Source organism: Sminthopsis crassicaudata, chromosome 1 (genome assembly GCF_048593235.1).
Source record: "Sminthopsis crassicaudata isolate SCR6 chromosome 1, ASM4859323v1, whole genome shotgun sequence".
In the NCBI taxonomy this organism is placed as follows: Eukaryota; Metazoa; Chordata; class Mammalia; order Dasyuromorphia; family Dasyuridae; genus Sminthopsis; species Sminthopsis crassicaudata.
The window spans coordinates 329,943,850-329,968,811 of record NC_133617.1 but is presented as its reverse complement, the minus strand read 5'-3'; positions in this window follow the sequence as shown (position 1 = coordinate 329,968,811).

Here is a 24,962-nt window from a genome sequence, read left to right as displayed (position 1 = left end):
GGTATTCTATGTATAAATGGAAGCATCTAAGCCATACTTCTGTTATCCCTTGACCTTACTATGTTGTCAGTTCATTCCATTCTCTTTTATTAATGTAATTCTGGTCTCAGCTCATTGTCCATTTACAATGCTTATTCAATATAAAACACGTGCAGATACAATAATTCTATGGGGTGTTTACTCCAGTTTTATCTTATTGGTTTTAATTTTAAAGATATAGATATAGAAGTCAATTATAAACTTTTAAATTTATGATTTGGAATATTAATTAATTAATACTGTAATACACATAATCAGCCTCCAATAAAAGATCACAATCTGCTGGAATAAAGACTTGAAACTAAAAAGAAGAAAATCAAAAATCAAAATTAAAGTTTTATAACAGGATTAAAAAATTAAATGAACAAGCATAAAACAAAGTAACTAATGCTAGAAGATGAGTATTATTTAACTTATTTCACTGAGTTGAAAAGTAAATTTAAGTGAGCCCAAAGCCATCACAGCAGCCAAAGCTAATTCTATGGCAATACAAAATTAAATATATTACCTATATCAATAGAGGTAGTAGTTCTGCCATAATCTTCTTTGGGCAAAAATACATCTTGATGATTGTGCCTAGTTCTGGATACCACATCTTCATAGACATATATTAATCGTTTACAAAATTGTGAAACTAGCATGGTAATGCTATAGTGAATGGTTAAAATTTTGGGAATGTATAATCTGAGAAAGGCAAGGCAGAGAAAACAAAATAAATATTTTCAAATATTATGAGATATTTTTCACCCCAGAAAGATAAAAATAAGATCAATAGACAAAAAATAGAGGAAAAAAGTAGTTTCAGATATATCTTATCCTTTTTGACTCCCAGTTGGGGATTTCTTGGCAAAGAAAATTGAATAGTTTGTGGTTTTCTTTTCCAGTTCATTTCACACAGGAAGGAACTGAGGCAATCAAGATAAATAACTTGCTCACAGTCACCTAGCTAGTAAGAACCTGAGGTTAGATTTGAACTCACAAAGATAAACCTTTGTGACTCCAAGCCCAGGGCTCTATCCATTATGCAGCCTATTTGTTCCTCTCTCATGAATTACTTCAACAAAAAGAAAAAAAAAAGAAAAATCTTTCCTTCTCCCTACCCAGTTGCCAATTTAAAAATCTTTCCCTTCCTCTCCCCAGTTGCCAATTTAAAAATCTTGCCCTCCCCCTTCTCAGGTGCCAATTAAGAAATTATTTCCTCCCTCTCCCCAGTTGCCAATTTCTCTCGAACCCCTTTAAACATAGATAGGCATGGCATCAAATGTTACACGCAGTTTCCAGGCTCATACTTGAAACTTTTCCAACTCGTTAAGGACTTCTAGAGTTTTAAATTCACTGAAGCTCTTGAGATTTTAAGATAACTTCAATATCAAAGGAAACCTAAGAGGATAACTTAAAATAATGATGGCTTGTAATTCTCTGTGGTTGATAATACTCTTCAAGCATATTATTATATTTTATTCAAATAATAACTCTCAGATGATGGTTATATTCATCACATTTAGGGAAACTGATTGAAGAGTGAAATAAATTTTCCAATACCATGAGTATACTATGCATTAATCCTGGGACTCAAACCTAAATTTTCTAACTTCAATGTATTATTGTTATTGTTGTTTTTCCCATTATATCACAACTTTCTATCTTTTTTCTATATTGTTTTCTATCTTTTTTGCAGAAAGGTAAACTGGGTCATATAATCAAAATGTTTTATTCAAGAGGCAATGATGAGGTTTTGAGATGGAAAACAGAACAGACAAAAGTGACCTCATACTCACTAACTGAAAATCAGGAAAATACTTGTATACTGAAACTTTTAAAGTTCCTCTAGTTAGGATAACAACAAAAAATACTTTTCAGAGAATCAATAAACTGGTTGTGGAAAAGAAAATATATTTTGCGGAGTATGTTAAAATTGATAGAACCTTTAATCAATGGGAAAAAATAAAAGAAAGGAAAGGAGAAACCAAAAGAGTAGTAAAGGCATATAGAAAAAAGCAGAGAAATACATAGAGATAGGGAGACAGAGATAAAGAGACAGAGAAAAACAGAATCAGAAGATTGAGACAAAGATAAAGCAAGTATAAATGCTATCCAGGGAAACTAAAAGGCATAAAGATCCAAGTTTATTTGAGTTTTTCACAATTCAGTCAGAATAGAATATTATTCAGAATTTTCAAGAGAAGAAATATGACTTGCTGACCCTGATTCAATTGCCCTATAGCTATCAGAAGATTAGCTATTCTCAAGATATTTATTTCTTATTTTCTCAAGACTTATTTCTGTCTTTACAGAACACAGTTGAAGTGATTTTCTTTCTGTATTTCTTGCTTAATAATCATGTAGGGCAATGAGCTTTGAACAGATTTTAATATGAAAGACCATTTATTTCTGTTAATTTGGTTTCATAAACCATTATAAGGACAAATGATTGTTAGGTTGTTTTGTGTGTGTGTGTGTGTGTGTGTGTGTGTGTGTGTGGTACTGTGATTCTAGGATATATATAATTTACAATATTGAATCAAATTGTTTCTATTTTATCTTAGTGAAACACGAGTGGTCATCAACTTAACCAAAATTATCAGTGGTTTATGTTTGGAAAAAATGTAGACTTCTTTAATACTTCTTTTGAAGATTTCTCCTTCAGCAATTCTATAAATAGCAGTGATTATTGAATAATGTCATGCATGAAGTTTTTAAGACTTTGAGAGACTATTTTCAAAAGAGATCTTATTCATAAAACATAAGAGAAAGACATGAAAGTAAAATTTGAGAGTTCTTGAATACACTAGAGGAAAAAAAATTACTATTAAGAACATGTGTTCCTTCCAACTCTGATATTCATTGATTCTGTAAAATGCCAAATCAATTGACTTTGATTAAATGTGGGAGCTGCTTACATTTGACTATCTAAAGATACTACTGGTAAACGTTTTACAACTGGATATCAGTGGGAAAATGTATTCATGACACACTTTTAATTTTAATCTGAATAACACTTTCTCCATCACGACTTTAGGACCAACTATACAATGAAAATGCTAGTAAATCAAGCCTTGATTTTCTGATTTCCAAGGAGTAAATGCTCAAATTGTAAATTAAACAATTGGCTCTCACAAGCCACTAAGAGCTGGCTTAATCCTATCCCTGAGATCAACTCACATACTTGACAAATTAGTACAAGCTTCAGAGAAGTCATGAGCTATTTCTATTGGCTGGAATATTTAGACTAATGAATCCAAAATCTCTGAGGTATTTATGTAATTATATACTACCTCAGAGACAGAAAAGCATGATGGACCAAAAATAATCTGAGGGTGGCCCAAATCACATCTCAACTTAAACTAGCCTTAAGATAAGTATTCAAACCTGGCAGCATATTCCCTAGGAATACAAAAATGAAATACAACTAAGGTTGGGCAGCTAGATGATGTAGTAGATAGAGCACCAGCCCTGAAGGACCTGAGTTCAAATGTGACCTCAGATACTTAACACTTCCTAGCTGTGTGACCCTGGGCAAATCACTTAACCCCAGCCTCAGAAAAAAAAAAAAAAAAAAAAAAAAAAAAAGAAAAAGAAATCCAAATAAGGCATCTAAAGTGACATTCAAAAAGCATGTATGTAAAGTTTGACACTGATTTATAGCAGAAAACACCAAAATCATCTAGAAGCCTGAATAAATTGCTCAATATTCCACATGTCTCTGAGACAGACTTAAGACTTTCAAATTGAATATCCTAGAGCAGGACTTCTTAAACTTTTTTCCATTTATGAGCCCTTTTTTCCCAAGAATTTTTTATACAACGTTGGGTATATAGGTATATATAAAATAGCTATGCAATTCAAATACTTACTGAAAATTAATCATAATTTTTCAACCCCCCCCATTTCAGTTATGTGATCCATTACCCACAGTTTAAGAAGCTTTGTCATGGGGTGCTTCAATTGGAGCACAGAGTATTTAAAATATGGAGGAAAATGCTAAAGATCAAAGATCTGACATCATCTGCATAACTATGGAAAACTTATTTAAATTTTCTGGCTTCCAAGACAGCTAGTTAGTGCAGTGGATAAAGCACAAGCCCTCAAGTCAGAAACACCAGAGTTTAAATCTGATCTCAGATACTTAACATTTCCTAGCTGTGTGACCCTGAGCAAGTCACTTAACCCCAAGTGCCTCAGCAAAAATAAATAAATAAATAAAAAGATTTGAGCTACATGGACTCTAAGACTCAGTTCTATCTGACTTCAACAATGTTAAAAATACCATCACTATTCATTAATGTCTTTTAAAATATAATCTGACTAATAGCTTCCTAAGGAAAATGATAATTGGTTTATATTTATATTTTTCTCAATTGATATTTTCCTTATCTATTATGTGCTAAATTAAATGAATGAGTAAATGAATTAAAACCATGTTCAGTACACTACAGATCTACTTGTTTAGGTGATATTGCATTGTAGATCAGCCAGTTGCTGTTACCTAGAAAGCAAAATAGAAAAACCTCATTTTATATGTTACTTCAGCTAGTGTTTCTGCTGTCCAGCTAAACTATTATTCTGTTCTTATTGACTCCTTAGCTCCTTAAGTACCTTTGGAAGTATTTCAATTTTTCCCTCTATCTACAAGAACCTAAATTCAGTACTATCTCACCCTAATTCACTTATACAAATGACCTATTATCTCATTTCACAGAGAATAAAGAGACCATCTGATGACATTTCCTTTGTCTCTTCCTGTTAATCAATATTTCTAAATATTCATCACCATATATCTTTTTACTACCTTCTCAAAAAAATGGCCATTCTTGCTAAGATAAATCCCTTGAAATGTCTATATATTGGGCACCTTTTCTAAGCTTTTGTACCTATAATCACAGAATCAAATAATCTTAGAGTTGGAAAACCCCCATGGAACCCATGGCTTTTGATAGGTTATCTTGTCCTGATCCAGATTCCTTCGATACTTCTCAGTCATCATCAAGCTTCTATATTTTTGGACTCCAATCTCTACCTCTTAGTCAGAACTCAAGTTCTCCATCTATCCAACTAATTGACAAGCATTCCCCTTAACTTCACAAAACTGAATCTACATTATTACTTCCCAATCATATTTCTACTGTGCCACTAAGCTCATGATTTCTTCTTCTTTACCAAATCTAGCTTTTACTACATTAATCAAAACAACACTTTTATTACTGGAAAAGATAGATCAATTATTTGTCAATTACTTATAAACACAGTTGCTTTACAATGCCTTGTACAATGCCTTCCCAGATCACTACTACCTTCTCTTTTTAGCATGTAAATTTCTTAAGGTCAGGCACTACTAGAGCAGGAATTCTTAATCTAATTTATGTCATCTGTCTTTTAGTAGTAGGATGACACCCTTCTCAGTATAATGCTTTTAACTATATAAAACAAAACACACAGGATTACAAAAGAAATCAGGTATGTTGACAAACAGTTGTCAAAATATTTTAAAAATCAAGTTCTCAAATTCTTGGTTAAGAAACACTGGGATAATTTATCAGAATGCTTGAAACCCCCTAAACAGCCTAAATCACTATTTATTCCTATTGGCAAATCAAAATAATTTGCAAATTCCTTGACTTTACTGTAGTATGTGACACTATTAACCAGAATTTCTTTTGGGGTACTCAATTCTTCCTTAGCATCAGATACAATATTCTCATTTGATTAAACTATTAACTTTAATTATTCCTTCTTTCTCCTTTAAACAAAAATACAGTGGAAACTTGTTAGTAGATATATTTGATGAACTCTTGGATATATTATAACTTTGAGATTAGGGTTTTTTGGTTCATTTTTTTGTCAATTCCATAAGTGCTTCGTAAGTTCTGCATTTGGCCCTTATGTGAGTGTATGTGTGCGTGTTTGTGTCTGTGTATACACATTCATCATATATATAAAAATAACCTGGGAAGAAAAACAGAAATGCAAGCAGTCCACATTCATTTCCCAATGTTCTTTCTCTGAGTGCAGCTGGTTCTGTCCATCATTGATCAATTGGAATTTAATTGATTCTTCTCATTGTCAAAATATCCACTTCCATCAGAATACATCCTCATATAGTATTGTTGTTGAAGTGTATAATTATCTCCTGGTTTTGCTCATTTCACTTAGTATATATATATATATGTATGTGTCTATGTAAATATATACAAATGTATTTATATCTCCAGTTCTTTTTCCTCCGATAATTTCTTCTGATAAGCTCTAGCTGCACATCACAAACTATATTTTAACTATATGATATTTCTGCATTTATTTATTATTTTATATAATAATATCCATCTTATGGGCATGTAATGCGGATAAAATGAGATAACATACATAAAGTTCTTTGCAATCTTAAAATACCACATAATTAGATATTATCTTGTTATTCCCTTAAATTCTACCATCATAAATAAATAATTGCAAATTGTGGGTTTTCTGTTGGAAACAAAGTATAAATATCCTTAACAAAGGTAATACCTACATGAATTTTCAATTCTAATTATCTTAGTGTGAATTGTATCCCAAGTCATCCAGTATGCTGTACAGATAGGAGAAAATGGCAAAGAATTTTGATAAGAGAAAAAAGAGGGGGGGGGGGTCAAAATTCTGTAAGATACCCTTATCTTACAGAGAAGTTCTATATGCTGTGTGGTCAGTAGACTCATAGGTATCTAGAGTCAACATGTAAGCACTCTCCCATGAAGAAATAGATCTTGGTAGGAGGTAAAAAAGCACTAAAAAAGAGGTGAGAAAAGCACCAAAAGATATATCTCTCCTATTTCTCAGTCCTGTATAGGGCAGTTGACAACAGAAAGAAAGAATTTTGCACTTAGGCTCTGGGCCATCTTTGAGGGGAAGTAGTAAAGCCATAAATAGTGACAGGCTTGGTAAACTCTGTCTGTGACAGCCACTTCTAATACAAAGGACAATGATACATGATATCTACAATTCTGAGTGAATTGTGTTCATCTTTCATTTCTCCACCAAGCCCTTACATATCCCATCTATTTTATTCCAAGGTCTCTTTGCGATAAGTCTGCCTCTTTGTGAGATTGCCTGGTGGCCTTCACCTAACAAACTCCTTTTTGATAGATTGTCCTTTCTAAGAGCATAGTTACTGCACAAAAAAGAAAATTTGTTTCACTCTCTGTTCATTTTTTTTTTTGCATAACCATATTCTTGAACACCTTATATACTGTTTATATCACAGAAGAACGGATTAACTCATGTCCATGGTTATGATGCAGACAGATGACAATTCACCTACTGGTTTTTATCTCATCAGTTTCTTTTCTTTGGCTTAGTAAGTCTCTGACAATGAAGTTCAGAAACATGAAAAATTTCAAACAATGGAGCATAGCACAGTGCACATCAGCAAAGAGATAAATGAGCTACTTAAAAATCAACCTGCATATAGGAAGATGTTACAAATTTGTAGAACTTAATTTGGGAGTTTAAAAATAAGAAGGGAAAAGACTATTTGTTACCTTATAAATCATAAATGAATCAAGTTTATTATTTGTTTTTTTCTCAGCTGCTGCTTTTACCATATTCCCTTCTTTTCCTCCAAAAATGCTTAAGTTTGCATTAACCAAGGCAAGAAGTCCATAAGAAGCAGAGAATGGTAAAAGAACAAGGCTTGAATACACAAAGCCTGTACACCTATTCAGCCTTACCATTTACTAGACATATGACTCTTGATGAGATGCTTAATCTTTAAGTCTGAATTTCCATCTGGAAAACAAGGATGATTATAATTTGTACTTGGGTATAGCATGACATAATGGATACATGTCCAGTTTCAAAGTCAGGAAGATCTAGTTCAAAACTCTCTTCTGTTGGACTATAGGTAAGCTACTTTAAAAGTGGCAGACAGCACTATAGGACTAAGCTAGAAGAGGAACAATTGATCTGTAACAGTGGAGAAAGCTTGAAACAAGAAAGTGCGTCCACTAAAAACATCAATAAATAAAAATAATAATGTTAATGATGAGGACAAACTCATACATATTATGATTCTATACATATATATCCTTAAGATAAATGTGAAGATAAACTCAAATTCTGTATCTAAATACTTTGGTGTTTTAAGTGGCAGCATAAAATGAACTTCTGTTGTTGGTTGGGTATTTCAGTCATATTCAACTTTTTCAGATCCCATTTAGAATTTTCTTGGCAAAGACACTGGAATGGTTTATCATTTACCTCTCCAGCACACTTTTACAGATGAGTAAACTGAGGTAAAAGTTGCCTACGGTCATATAACTTGTAAATGTCAGAAGCCAGATTTTAATCCAGGAAGAGAAATCTTCCTAACTCCAGATCAAGTATTCTATCCACTGTGATATCTACATGCCCTAAAATAAATTCCTAATAGTATTCATATTCAAAAGAAATATTTCAAAGGACTTAGTAATTGTTTGGATATTGGAAATAAGAGTTGGGGAAGTAGTAAAACACACCAGTTCTAACCCTTTGTGGAAGGTAGAAAATCTACATGTATTGCACATTACATATGATTTTGGATTTTTTCCTACTACTAATAAGTTATACTGGGTTTTTTTTCCCTTTTTTGTCTTTAAAAATGTATTTTCTTATGGCTCTCTGGGAAGGAGAGGGATATTGGAGAAAATAATGATGATGTAAAAACAAAATACTTCAATAAAAACTTAATAAAACCAAAATAAAGCTCTCAAACTATGGTCATTTTTCTTATAATATGGTTGCTTACCCTGAGACTCTCATGAAAATATTTTACTTAGACTTCAGGTTGGCAAAGCTTCTCATGATATCTTTATGTCTTGCATGGAGAGATGCTGGCTACTTGATAGTACATGTAATTGAAGTTGAATCTAATCCCATGTTTAGCTCTAAGGAGTAATTAATGGATTTCTGTCAACCCAGAGGGAGATTCTATTTGGTCCGGGATGCTCAACATTTATACAAATGAGTTGGATAATGAAATAAATGGCATGCTTATTACTTGCCAGATGACACAAAGCTGGGAAGAATAGGTAACACACTGAGCAATAAAAATCATAAACAGGCTAAAAATATGAATCTAATCTAATAAGATGAAAACTAATAGGGATAAATGCAAAGTTCTACACTTGGGCATAAAAATTACATAATTGCAAATTGAGGAAAGAAGACCTCATATTATTCAATGTGTAAAGGCTTGAAAATTTTAGCATAATATAAACTTGATATGAATTAACAGTGTATGAGCTTGTAGACAAAAACAGAACAAAACAAAACCTTTCAGACTTTTTAACTTCATGTCCAGGGTAAGAGATTAAAAATTTTAAATTATGTTGTACTTTTTCCTGGTCAGAACATATCTTGACTGTTGTGTTAAGTTCTATATGTTTTATTTTAATATAGACACTGAATACTGGAACCACATCTGGAATGAAGCGACCAAAATTGTTTTGAAGATGATGTGATATATTGATTAGATGAAGGAAATGGAGATTTTTATTGGGGGAAAGAGAACAAGATGGACATAAATTTTAATTGTCTTCAAATATTTAAAGATATTTCTTGTGGCATCAGTTTTAGATTTTATCTATTTGGCTTTTAAGGGCAGACCTAGGAATAGGAAGAGGTTTCAGGAAAACAAAAATATTTTAGATGTAAGGAAAAACAACAATATCCATTTAAAAGAGTAACTACCTGAACTAATAATGTTAAAGCATTATTACATGAGTAATAACAATTCTAGGAGTGGAAGCATTGATTATAAACAGCTGTCTCAAATGCAGAAGAGATATAGGAAAAAGACATAGAAGAGATGTATGGATCATGAGGGTTTTTGACAATCAAGAAGATAATAGTATGCTTATAAGAATCAGAGAACTGCCAAGGAGAAAAGGAGAGATCAAAGATAAGTGGAAAAGTAAGAAAGATGCAGAAGACAATCTTATGGAAAAGATGGGATGGAATGGGATGATGTGCACATAGAGGGACTTGCTTTAGTAAAGAAAAGGGCCATCTCTTCATGTGAAACAAGAGTAAAGGCAAGATAGTGGCAAAAATATGAAGAGAATTTTTTATCAAAGTCCCTTTTTTTTCCAACAAATTGTGGGGCAAAGATCTTGGCCAAGAAGTTGGAAAAAGGAATCATTGGAGAATTCAGAAAAAAATGAAAAAGTTTGGAAAGTCTGAGGTGCATGGCTTAGAAAACTAGTAATGTGTAAAAGAATTGCCTTATAGCAGTAAGGATCCAATTGAGATTGTATAGTATAAATTTGTAGTAGACCAAATAGAATGGATCTATGATTTATTTTCCAGCTTTATTCAGTGGCATGTGTGTAGGACTAAAGGCAACAGATAACGAGAGTAATCTCAGGTGGATTCTTAGCAGAGAAAAATTTGTGATATGACAAGGATACAAGGGATCAAAAAAAAAAAAAAAAAAAAGACAGTATGTAGCTGAACATATTTAGTAACACCTCAGTAAACAATTTCCAAAACATGGAAAGGAAGAGAATATAACTAGTGCAGGGCTAATGACTTGAGAAGGACCTAAAGGATTGAGGGTTATGAGATCATGTTGAGAATTAAGAAAAAGTTTTGAGACTGACATTGCAGAGGAAGAATTGCAATGACATTAGATTGTATTCAGATAAAGCAATATTTTGGTCATTAACAATGAAAGAAGTGTACCTGTGCATATGAAGATTAAGTGATTAAGACTTAGGGTTAAGGTTAAGGTCTTTACTCATGTAAAATGGATAAACTATTTAGTTTATCTGTGATGGTTTAACTAGTTTAATAGTTTAACTGTGATGTTAGAATGTTTGAGAGGATATTGATGTGTTTAATGAAGTCCTTTTGCAGGGTTTGAAGAGGATAGAAAAACTGTGAAACAGGTTTGAATTAATAGAGGAAAGAAAGGGTGTGTCCTGGGGCTCTGTAGAAAATAGGACTAGTAAAATATTAAATATTACTATATTAAAATTACTCTCTTTAAAAATAGAGAAAAAGGAGATTTAGAACAAGGTTTGAATGATGACAGCTGGAGTTTCAGAATCACCTAATTTTGTTTGTTCTTTATTTTAGAAAAGAACTAATGACTTCACAGGGTGATATCTTGACTTGCATGTTAGTTAGATTTAAGTGAAGCTGTTCTACCTAAAGTTTTCAGTTTCATTCTTTCTTCCAGAGTCATCAAAGGCCATTGTTAAAACGAAAATCAAGAAGACTGGTGATAGCCCAGGATGCAATAGATGATTTGGGCATCTTTGATGTCTGACCAAACTCTAGCTTCAGCTAGCTTCATGGTCATTAGAACAAATTCTTGTTATTCACCTGTTCCACTGAGTAAAATCTTCACATGCTGGGGGTAACCCCCTTACTTAGCACAGGGTTTGAGGTCTGTTGGTTATTTTCAATTTGCTGGTTTAGCCAATCTGCTGAGAAAATGCTCTCATGGTGTAGTCACTGGGCAGGCTACAATATGAGTTGGATAACAGGTGAACCCCAAAAGTGAATGAGCCCTGAAAAGGATTTAGCAAGCTCACACCAGAGCTGTCAGTGCTCCATGAATATCCTCTATACCTCAAGGCAACTAAGTGGCTCAGTGGATGGAATGGTGGGTCTGTAGTCAGGAAGATCCAAATTCAAATCTGAATTCAGACACATACCAGCTGTATGACCCTGGAAAAGTCACTTAATCTCTTTCTCCCTTAATCCCAGAGAGAAGGAAAAGAAAAAAAATTACCTGGGAGGGAGTTTATCACCCAAGAATATATTTTGGGGGGTTCACATTGCCTAGAGGGGTTGGATCTCTAGATAGAGTTCTCCCAAGGTCTTAAGCAATTTAAAAGAAAGGACAAATTCTAGGAGTTGAAAGAATAGTTTTATTCCATTTCCCTTATGGAAAGAAATGAGGCCTGCAGACCTAATGAAAAGACCTTTCTCCTCTTTCCTGGAAGGGGAGTGTTTGGAATGTTGTTTCTCTTCTTCTCAAGGGAGGCAGGAGACCTGATTTATATGGAATAACATTTTTCTCCCTTCAACTCAAAGGCCAGTGCCTGGCACATGATGCAAGGATGTTTCTCCTCTTCCTGAGAGATATTAGAGATCTTAAATTGGGGAATAACTATATTAAGTGCAGTTTTACAAAACATTTGTCATTTGTAAGGCTAACTTAAACTGGATTTTCATATGTTTTCCTATTAACACTCTCTTTCAAAATGACTTGTTCTTGCTTCAGGGGCCCACTATGCTAAATGCTAAATCTTCAGTAAAAGTTAATCCATTTACAATTGGAATTAGAAAGGCTGGCTCTCCTCCCTCAGAAAGGTTGCTTGGTCAGCTTTGCTGCTCATTCCCTGAATCTCAAAGCCCCTCCAAATAAGCTGCCATTAAGTAATGACAAAAATTTTGAATGTTTAACATCATTGCTGACTAACTAGCCAGAGTAGAAACTTGGAGAATTCCACTGTATTATTATGTCTTTATCATTACTCCTCTATGTTTTTATTAGCTTCTTTTAATGGAAGTAGTATAAGTCAAATCCAAAAAAAAGAAAAGCCTCGTTGTTCATTAAAGCTGGATTCTCTAGCACATCAGCTTAAAAGCATTTCTGAGAGTAAGAGAAAATGATGACTTGAATATCCCAAGTGAATCATAATATTTTCCTTCTCTCAGATCTAGAGATTTTCTGAAAAGTATTATGGCTTTTATGGATATTAAAATGGTATAAATATAAAATGTTAGAAAGACATTTGTGTCACTGAAGCAAACTTAAACCATAAGAATGTTACTTCTGCCTAGAACCTGAACCAATTTTATATTAAGCGAGGCATAAATCAATTATATGAAATGTAGTAATTATTTCTTCAAGTCTTAGTAGAAGCAATGAGGTCTTCCTCTTCTCCAACCATATGAAATGCTGCTGTACTTTCTTATTATAGGAAAAAGACAGGATTCAATATGTTGCCTTGTCACAGGACCTAGAAGTTATTTTGGAAGAAAAGCATTTTAATAAGTTATAACTTGATGGGTTTCAATAGCTTGTGACAAAAATATGAATGAGATGAGGTGAGATCTTTCAAGACAGTTGTGAAAATCGAGTAAGGCTTCATCTACTTCAGAGTTCGAGTAGGCCTGAAGGACTCTGAAGGGCATTGCCTTCCCCTCCTACGACATCTCCCTATTTCATCCAAATATGGGCAACTATGTACTTATTGGTCAAGTTCAATTTCATGGGTAGATCTCGCGTTTAGAATGTAAGACTCTCAGCCAATGAGGATGAGGGTCAGTGGTGGGAGGGGGCGTTTTGCGTTAGGGATTAAAGGTGCTGTCCTGCCCACAGGAGGCGCTTCCTCTCTTCGATAGTCTACTCGAAGAGTGGGACGCCCTTCTCGCGAGAATGTACAATAAACTTTGCTTTTCTCTAGAGCTCTCTCCAGCTTTTTTATTAAATGGTGACCCTTCACCATTTCCGTACCACACAGTTTGGGGGCTCGTCCGGGATCCTTTACTCGGTGAGTAAGTGAACTCCTGGGTGCTAGTGGGATGGCGCCCTGCCTTGATTTAGGCAGCCCGCCAGCTTCCAGGGGCTTCTCCTTGCTCCCTGACGTAGAGTGGACCCGAAGTGGAGAAACTCAGAGAAAAGCAACGGAAACTCCGCGGTGAAAATCCCAACCGGTTGGTGGAGGACAGATCAGTCAAGTAATTTGTTGCGCAGCAACCCAGAGGTAAGCGTCCTGTGAAGCCCCTTGAGTCTAGTTATAGGTTCTGGAGGGGGCTGTAGACGGTAGACAGGAAGAGAGCTAGGCCTTCCTGGGTGACTGAGTTAACAGGCGACTGTTAGCGTGTTTGGGCGTTTAGGAGTCTGTTAAACTCCTTCCAAATTCAATGGGTATGGCCTAGTCCCAGCCAGCCCTCGCGGAGAGAAATGAGAAAAATATCAGAAAATACCGGTAGATATTCCCTTGGGAGATAAATTAAGTAATTGGAACAAACTGCCAAAATATGAGGAAAAATAAAAAGCAAGAAAAAGATGATAAGGTATTGTTGTTTTGTTGCAGACTGGTGGTACCAAAAGGATTAAATGGTACCTGAAAGGAAGGACCTGAGAGGATTTAATTCCATTAGCCCTTCCAGGGGCCTTTGGGCCGGGAGGAGAACTAGGTCTTTTGAAGCAGGGGTCGTTTCAGCTGACCAGAAATAGCTGTTAGTAAATCCCATTTGGGATCAGAAACCCTGTACATGGGGAAGTTTGTGGGATTGAGCGAGTGAAGATGGTGGCTTCCTTCCTCTTCCTCCCACGTGTCCTGACTGCAGCAGGGCCACATGGGCCGGGGGAAAGAAACCTTTAAGTTTTGTGAAATTTGGGTCAGTTACGTGCAAACATTGAAGTGTAAAGTTTAAAAATATATACATATATATTTACTTAAAGGCGGGACAGGAAAGATTGATTTGTAAAAGTAATTAATAGTTTAAATGGAGCTATGATATATTGGGTCGGGAAGCATGGTGGTGTGGGGGAAGGGTGACCACGTGGAGAGGTCCCTCCCATTAAGTATAGTGGGGTTTTTTTTGTTTTTAATAACTGCACCTCCTTGCTGATTTAGATATTAATTATTTCTACTGTTTAAAGGAAAAGCCTACATTTATATGGTGTTGATAACTGAATGTTTTATTTTTATTTTTCAAGTCTAACTGTTCTAAGGAGTTGGAACTGAAGTTTTCTGAAAACAAGTTATTCAATATTTATTTACATGTATGATAGTCTCCTTGTTTAAAGATTATTTTAATCTGATCTGATAATTTGATAGGTTTATTTGCAAAAATTTTAATCCTGCTTCCTTTTTGTCCCCTGGAGAACAGAACTATTGCTGTATAAAACTGTATGACTATTGCTATTTTGGGAAATTTACTAGTCTGTTGTGTATAATATAATTTCTGTAAACAGGGGGGGGAAGGGAAACTGAGATTTCAACTGGTCAGAAAATTGGGAAAAACTGATGTCTTATTTCAGTTCAGGCCTAATTGGAAACTACTTACTCTTTGCTTACCTCATCATTTTGGTTCCCTGATGAAGGACCTCGAAAATAGACATAATTTGGGTACTGAATGGAACTCTGGAAAAGGTAAAAGATTTTTTTCTTTTTTTGCACCGGACATCCAGGCTGCTTCTGGCCTGGATCGTTGTTAGAGCTCTATGCTCGGCACAATTCTTTTAAGAATTGCTGCGATTGACGAAAGGTCTCCTTTTGTCTTGCTCTCTTGTCTCTACAGATAAGGGAGAGGCTGCAAAAAGTTGAAAAAGCTCTTTACCTGTCCACTAGCTAGACACACCTGATTTTAGCAGATGCTGGGTTTGGAGAAGGCTGCAGAGACAAAAGGCCTTTACAGGGGACTCTAGCTGAAAATTTGCTAGACTATGATTGGCTAGCTTATGTTTTAACTTTGAATTATTGTCCTGACTCAGTCCTGCCTCAGTTTCCTTGCCTCTTAGTTCTGCAAAAAACCCCCCCTGCCTCTATCAGAATACTTGATAAGACCTTATGTTTCAGAATAGCAGAATGTCTCTCCCATTACAAGTTAATGGGAATCTATTATCAAAACTTCTTGAATTCTCTTGTGTGGAATTAGACATTCTGTATATGATTGTATTTGCATTGGATGTTTTTAAAAACAAACTGATTTGTATGAATAATGTTCACTTATGAAAGATCTACTTGGATATAAACTCATTGGGACAAATTCCTTATTGTTATCAACACAAGGTTATGATAAATATTTGTTTAGAATTTATGTATGGTTCTTCTAGGATGGTAAATGGGAAAAGAAATGGGTTTGTTAGAACTTCCACTGTTACCAAGGGCAGTCTACCTGCCCATTGGTCTGCTCAAACTTGTGAATTGCTGTGAATTGTATGCTTTAAATCAAGCGTTAAAATTATTGTGTGACCAAGATGGGAATATATATACTGATTCTAAATATGCCTGGGGTGTGGTGCATGTATTTGGGAGGATTTGGGAGGAAAGAGGATATGTAAACAGTAAAGGTAAAGAACTGGTTCATCATACACTAGTCAGAGAGATACTAGAAAATATTCTGACTCCTAGGAATATAGCAGTAATACATGTAAAGAGACATCAGATGGGAAATTCTTTTGAGGTAAGGGGAAATAGATTAGCAGACCGGGAGGCCAAGGGAGCCGGAGATCAGGAAATCTCTCATATAATGGCTTTGATACCTGTACTACCCCCTAGTCTACCCTCTCCCAGTTTTACTCAGGAGGAAAAAGAGAAGGCCTCAACTCTCGGAGCAGTTGAGAACTCGGAAGGATGATGGCTCTTACCTGACGGCAGAGAGGTACTGACCAAAGCAAGTATGAGGCAAGTCCTTCAGCAACTGCACCAGGGCAGTCATTGGGATGTCCAAAACCTGTGTGATGCTATACTGACAAGGTATGTTTCCCCCGGCCTATATACTATGGCTCGACAACTGGTGGACGGTTGTCTTGTTTGTCGAAGGACTAACAGGGCTGCCCAACGCCAGCTTCCAAAAGGGGGACGACCTCCTGGAATAAGACCATTCCAAAGCATCCAGGTGGACTTTACTGAGCTGTCACCAGAGTCACCTCAAATACTTGCTGATCATAGTGGACCATCTGACCTCATGGGTGGTGGCATTCCCGTCAGGCCGAGCAACTGCCTCGACAGTAAGTAAGGTCTTATTAGAACAAATTATTCCTAGATATGGAATGGTGGAGAGGATAGACTCGGATCAGGGAACACATTTTTCTGCCCAGGTATTGCAGAATCTGATTAGGGCCTTAGAAATCACTTGGGATCTCCATACCCCTTGGCATCCTCCCTCTTCTGGGAAAGTAGAAAGGATGAACCAAGAAATAAAATGGCAGCTGACTAAGTTATCTTTAGAGACCCAACTACCTTGGACAAAATGACTTCCTCTTACTCTGGTTAGAATCAGGACCAAGCCACGTAGAGATATTGGGCTTTCACCTTATGAATTATTGTACGGTCATCCTTTCCAGGCTTATCCTAAGGGAGACTGGGACCCTATTTTAGAAACTAAGGATTTGTTTGTTAAGAGATATGTGAAATCATTGCTGGAACATTTGCAAGGACTTCAACAAAAAGGGCTAATAGCTCAGACTTCTCCTCTAGGTTTCCCTGTTCATAGAATTCAGGTTGGTGATTGGGTGCTGATCCGTTCCTGGAAGGACGAGAAGCTGACTCCGTGCTGGGACGGACCCTACCAAGTGATACTGACTTCAGATACTGTGATTCGCACCCAGGAACGAGGCTGGACACACCACACCAGGACAAAAGGACCTGTGGCGCCACCTTTATCAGAGTGGACAGTTGAAGACAGGGGAGACCTCCAATTACATAAGAGGAGGGGACCTCCACTGAATGGAAACACTGATTCTGAATCCAGTGCATTGTAACTGTATGACTTCTCTTTTCTTACTTTGGGTCTCTTTGCCTGTTTGTGATTTGATATATTTTCCTTTGGGAAGTTCACCTTAACTTCACGGTGTTATAATAGTTGAACATTATGAGGCTCTCCCTAAGCTTTGGGTTTATCTATTTCCTTATGACCTTCTAGAGATGAGAACCAATTTCTCCTGCTCATGCAGAATATAGGGAGGACATTTAACTTATCAAATTGTTGGATCTGTGGTGGATCCCAACAATTGAACCAATGGCCATGGGTACCTATCCCCCTAAGCCCAGCCTGGATCCTTAGCAACAGATCCCAAATTCATAATGGGACTGGTTTCTGGAATTTAGAAGAGAAACATCAGTGGTCATTGACCAAAGATAGGAAAGGGAAATACTGCTTAAATCAGACAGGACGAGGTTTGAAGCTGGGAAATAGTGTTTGTGAGTGGACCTATTCGAGAACAGACCTGAGGCCAAAGACAATTGACTGTACAAAAATGTCTAAATATTGGCGGGATACGGGGAGGAATCCTCAATTGAAGTGTGGGAAGGACTAGAAAGACTGTACCTTGGATGTTCTCCCAGAAATAGGAGAGCAGGGATATTGCTATCAACAAGTCACTACTGCTGAGTGTAGTGAAGTAGAATGGGATGTATTGAGATGTATAAAAGAGAATAAGAGGAAAGGGAACATATACATTGGGTACAGTTACCAATGGGGTTGGTATAATGTCACCCCAGGGACACCCGGGCAACATGGGACTCTGTTTTCCACATTTTGGAGTACCTCTAATCTAACAGGCCAGTGGCCAGTTGCCAATTGTAGTTGGAGAAAAGAGCAAGGTTTATGAAAATGCCAGTATGACCCCTTTGTGGGGGAAGCCCCCTAGGGACGAGAGACCAACAATATTACCCTTTTACAAGGAATAGCTCAGACATATTTCCAAGGGAACAACCTGCTCTAAAGGGTCATTATTGGATCTGTGGTTTAACTGCCTATACTCATCTGCCTCTTAATTGGACAGGGAATTGTTATATTGGACTAATAAGGCCAAAAGTTTTCTTTCTTCCCGAACAGGCAAACCAATATTTAGGGATTCAGTTGTATGATAATTTGGGAAGGGAGAAACGGAGTTTAGATACCTCCATCACTTGGACTGGAGATGCAAATGGTTGGGGTGAGGCCTGGCCTCCAGAAAGAATAGTCAAAGAGTATGGGCCAGCGACCTGGGCTCAAGATGGAAGTTGGGGATATAGAACTCCAATATACATGTTGAACAGGATAATTAGGCTTCAGGCAGTTGTAGAGATTATCACCAATCGACAGCTGAGGCACTACATCTTTTGGCTGATGAAGCTACTCAAACCAGAGAGGCTGTTTTACAACATAGACTTGTGCTGGATTATTTGTTGGCTGAGGAAGGGAGAGTTTGTGCTAAACTAAATTTATCCACATGTTGTATAAAGATTGGTAACAATGGTAATCTAGTGAAGGAAATCACTAAGAACATTAGGAAACTTGCTCATGTTCCTGTACAGATGTGGATCTCACTATTCAATACTTCTTGATGGTCCTGGTTTGGGAAGCTGGTGGAAGCAGCTCCTTTGGTTTGGCCTTATAGCCCTTAGTGGTGTTATATTATTCCCTATCTACATCCCTTGTTTGATCAGATTAATAACCAGAATTGTCCAAAACTCATCATCTGGAATGATCAGGTTGGAAGAGAAAGCTGAAGGGTCTGTTAAATAGATGCTGTTAAAAGGGTAAGGGTGGAGCCGGTGGCCCAAGGCCAACAGAAACCAGAAGGAAGTGAGGAATTCATAGGGAATGTGAAATTATGTTACAAAAATTTGAAGAGATCTCAGTGTACAAAATAAGAGGAGGGACTGAATGAGATGAGGTGAGATCTTTCAAGACAGTTGTGAAAATCGAGTAAGGCTTCATCTACTTCAGAGTTCGAGTAGGCCTGAAGGACTCTGAAGGGCATTGCCTTCCCCTCCTACGACATCTCCCTATTTCATCCAAATATGGGCAACTATGTACTTATTGGTCAAGTTCAATTTCATGGGTAGATCTCGAGTTTAGAATGTAAGACTCTCAGCCAATGAGGATGAGGGTCAGTGGTGGGAGGGGGCGTTTTGCGTTAGGGATTAAAGGTGCTGTCCTGCCCACAGGAGGCGCTTCCTCTCTTCGATAGTCTACTCGAAGAGTGGGACGCCCTTCTCGCGAGAATGTACAATAAACTTTGCTTTTCTCTAGAGCTCTCTCCAGCTTTTTTATTAAATGGTGACCCTTCACCATTTCCGTACCACACAAATATTAAACTAAGTTGTGTTCATTTAGCAGTGAATAGTGCAGATAGTGAATAAGGCAGATAGGTGGGCACAGGGAATAGCATTTGACAGAGTGCCTTATGGTATCTCCCCCCTTGTTAATAGCAGTTGGGGGTGGGAAGGAGAAAGGGGAATGATGCCAAGATGGCAGACAGGTCTTTTTCTGAGCTCTCCCTATGACCCTCACAATAAAAGCAAATTTAGCCTCTAATGGTTTAGGAGTAACAGAATCCATGAATATTGAGAATATAAAAATTATTGTCAGAAAATAATTTTTAAAAATGATATTATAAACAAATTGGAAGAACATAGGATACTTTACCTCTCAGATCTGTGGAAAAGGAAGGAATCTGTGATCAAAGAAGAACTAGAGATCATTATTGATCACAAAATAGATAATTTTGATTATATCAAGTCTAGAAGTTTTTGTACAAACAAAACTAATGTAGCCAAGATTAGAAAAGAATCAGGAGCAGCTAGGTGGTGCAGTGGATAGAGCATAGGCCTTGAATTCAGGAGGACCCGAGTTCAAATCTGATCTCAGACACTTCCTAGCTGTGTGACCCTGGGCAAGTCACTTAACCCCAGCATCAGGGGAAAAAAGAAAAAAGATAATAAAGGAATCAATAAAATGGGAAACCATTTTTACATTCAAGAGTTCTGATAAAGGCCTCATTTCTAAAATATATAAAGAATAGACACAAATTGATAGGAATTCAAGCCATTTCTCAATTGATAAATGGTCAAAGGATATGAACAGACAATTTTCAGATGATGAAATTGAAACCATTTCTAGCCATATGAAAAGGTGCTCTAAATCATTATTGATCAGAAAAATGCAAATTAAGACAACTCTGAAGTACCACTACACACCTCTAAGATTGGCTAAGATGATAGGAAAAGATAATAATGAATGTGGGAGGGGATGTGGGAAAACTGGGACACTAATGCATTGTTGGTGGAATTGTGAAGGGATCCAAATATTCTGGGGAGAAATTTGGAACTACACCCAAAGAGTTATCAAACTGGATTTATATGTCAAAGAAATCTTAAAGGAGGGAAAGGGACCCACATGTGCAAAAATGTTTGTGGAAGCCCTTTTTGTAATGGCAAGAAACTGGAATGAATGGCTGAATAAATTATGGTATATGAATATTATGTAATATTATTGTTCTGTAAGAAAGGACCAGCAGGATAATTTCAGAGAGGCTTGGAGAGACTTACATCAACTGATGCTGAGTGAAATGAGCAGAACCAAGAGATCATTGTACATGGCAACAACAAGATTATATGATGATCAATTCTGATGGATGTGGCTCTCTTCAATAATAAGATGATTCAGACTAGTTCCAATAGTCTTGTGATGAAGACAACCATTTACACCCAAAGAGAGGACTGTAGGAACTGAGTGTGGGTCACAATATAGTATTTTCACTCTTTTTGTTGTTGTTTACTTGCATTTTTCTTTCTAATTTTTTTTCTGTTCTGATTTGATTTTTCTTGTACAGCAAAATAATTGTATGAGTATTTATGCATATGTTGGATTTAACATATATTTCTACTGTGGTTACCATATACTGGATTACTTGCCATATAGGAGAGAGGGTGCGGAAAGGGGAAAATTGGAACACAAGGATTAATGTAACAGAATTATCCATGTATATGCTTTAAAAAAAAAAGCTTTTAAAAATAATAATAAATAACCAATAACAATTTCTACTAGGGAGCTTAGCTTTTTTTGGTTGCTGTTAGTCTTTCTTTTTGTTAGTCATTCGCCAGCTTTTAGAATTTAGCCTGTCAGTCAAAAATGAGATAATAAAATATTTGCCTCTTGATTTATAGATGATCTAAGCCTACAAATTCTTTTGAGACAATTCACCACACTGTGACAAAATCTCAATATATTTTAGGGTTCAGCCCTGGTCCCCAACACTTAGTAGTCCATATAGGGAAAATCCTAGAATCCCCTACATTTTGGAGTTCAACACTTCTGCAACTCTATACCCTATCAGTACAGCTTTATAATCTAGTCTTCTCTTTTTTCTTAATGGTTTTTAATTGACTAATTGGTGAAATATATTGAATGTGATATAGATACATATATACATATATGCATAGATGGACAAATACACATACATAAATACCTAGATGAATAAATAAGAGATAGGGGAGAGAGAGAAAGAAACAGAGACAGAGGGAGAGAGAGAGAGAGAGAGAGAGAGAGAGAGAGAGAGAGAGAGAGAGAGAGAGAGAGAGAGAGAGAGAGATTGAAAGAGACAAATAAATGAGAAGAAAAAATCTGGGGGAAAATCCTCAGGTTTACTAGGCAAAACAAAAACAATCACTATTTCCAATCACTCCGAGGCAAACAGGGCCAAGATAAAGATTAAGTGATCTTTTTGTCAGCCAACCTTGAGACCTAGAATCATTCCTCAAGAGGTTATTTTCTGAGTTAGGGTTGCATTGAAGTTTGCTATGAAGAAAATTATACTATAGGTAAAATGCTCTGGATATGTTCCTGCTTAGCCTCCTCCACATAATAAAGAAAAAAAAATCTGTTAGAAACAGAAATAAAAATAAATATTTTGATGTTTCTTTAACAATCTTTTTTAAAAATTAAATCATTGACTCTAACATTCAGAAAATATCTCTGTGATTGCTTAGTCTAACTTTGGTTGAGAATCATTTTTCAATGGCAAGGGAGAGGGGGTGGCTATGATTTTTTTTCTCCCGCACTCAATATATTCCCACTTTCTCTAGTGAGCAATCAAATATTTGAATCATTGGAGGGTCTCAGCACCATGATTTTGACCCACTGCAGCTGGGAGTAGATAAATCGAACAAAATTAGAAAAGGTGCAAGGACCTATGGCAAGAGCCAGACTCTCCCTGATAACCCCAAAGTTGTTAATAGCATTCCTTGTTTAGGGTGGCATGGAGGCCTCCCTGTTGCAAAAATAAGCATGTCAGGTCCTCTGCAGTTCTGGAGCACCAGGGAATCCAGTTTGAGATGGACAATTCAATATGAGTTAAGTCTGCAATTATTTGTGCTCTTAACTCAGCATCTTGCTCAAGGCTGTTGTGCTGGCCATCCTAACCCTACTAGGAGGAAAAGGGACTCCACTACACCATGCTATGGAGACTGCAAGGGACAAAGGCGATACCTGAAATGGCTCCATTGGTCCTTACCTGGAAGAATAGACAGTGAAAGATACAGAAAGGGTGTGAGAGTATAAACACTTCAGGAGCCTGACACCAAAATGCAGCACCCTTTGAGGATACTGCAATATTAATTAAGGAACTGGGGTCACAGTACTGGAAGACTCTTAGACTCTTAGAAAGACTCTTAGAAGCAGTCACAAGACAAGTGCCTGTATCTTGGAGATTTCCAAAAGTGACTTTTGGTTGTTCTCAAGAACAGGTAGAATGGAAAGTGGTCCCAGAAACTGGGTCTGTTAAGGCAATTCCATTAAAATAATGGGGTTCAAAGTTAAAGCATATTCAGCAATCATAGCACAGCTAGAGTTTTTTGTGGGGTTTAAAAATGGATGTACAATTGGTAATAAACCAAGCAAGTAGTAAGGGCAAAAAGAACTGTGTGGAGGGCTTCCAATTTGAACTGGTGGGCTAGTAGGGGCAGTAGTGCCTGAGGCAAAGTGAACAGGAACTGGTGGCACTAGGGATGGTACAGGGACTGAATGGGGTTAGGTGGGACCAAGGTTGTGGGAAAGATTACTGTGCTAGCTAGAGAGATACCTGTAACCTGCTGCCAGAGATTTAATTTTTGTCAAATCCACTTCCCACCTCTCCTCTGGCTGCTGTCCCTTTAATCTGATCCCTAGGTAAATTGTCTGATGCAGGTGTTTTCCCATTTTTTCAAGTGCTTCTGTGAAAATCTACCAGTTTTCCTGGTCCCTTATCTCTTATCCCCCCTTTTGTTTTGTTGAAAGAATCATCTGAGGGGAAGTAGACACAGCCACAATTATTATATGTGAGATGGATACCCATCTCACATATAAGTCCTGAAAGTGAATTAAAGTTCCTGTACATAACACACTAATAATAAGTGTTTTCTACTCTAGAACTTATCTAAAGATCTTCCAAATAATTACATGTTCTGAAGGGAACATTGGTTCAGTTAAATAATGCAGATACATATTATAATATAACAAGCACTAAACTGAATTGTTAGTGTTGCATTCTTTTTCAGCAACACTTACCCAAACTTTAACCCAATATTTTTCATCCTAAATCCTAAATACTTCATAACAGGAGACCCACTCAGAATTTGGCATCCATACATCAACCAGTTCTAATTCCTCCCAAATCAATGGGGCTCAAAGTCCATTAGGGACAGGGGTGATGATCTCATCTTCTGAAATTGCTTCCTGCTGAGAATGGGTGTAGAGCTGAATCATTCTACAGAATCCCATTTTGAGGGTAATATGCTGGAAGTGATTGAAGTATCCAATGGGTTGATCTATGTCCCTGAAGGTGGTTAATACAGCTTGACCAAAATCTAGAACAAAAAAGCAACTCTAACACATAAAGGTTAGAACAGTCTGAGATAGAAAGACTGGTCCACAAGGACTGGTACAAAATATGAAGAGGCCATATAGATTGGTAACAGCTTCCCATGTAAAGAAACATGTTTGTCCCACAGGACAGATAATTTTTTTTTTTTGTAATTTATTTTTTATTTTTATTTTATTTTATAATTATAACTTTTTTTTTTGACAGTACATATGCATGGGTAATTTTTTACAACATTATCCCTTGCACTTACTTCTATTCAGATTTTTCCCTTCTTCCCCCAACCCCCTCCCCCAGATGGCAAGCAGTCTTATATATGTTAAATATATTACAGTATATTCTAGATACAATATATGTGTGTAGAACCGAATTTCTTGTTGCACAGGAAGAATTGGATTCAGAAGGTAAAAATAACAGTTTACACTCATTTCCCAGTGTTCCTTTTCTGGATGTAGCTGATTCTGTCCATCATTAATCAATTGGAATTGGATTAGCTCTTCTCTATGTTGAAGATATCCACTTCCATCAGCATACATCCTCGTTGTTAAAAGTATCATTGTTAAAGTGTATAATGATCTTCTGGTTCTGCTCG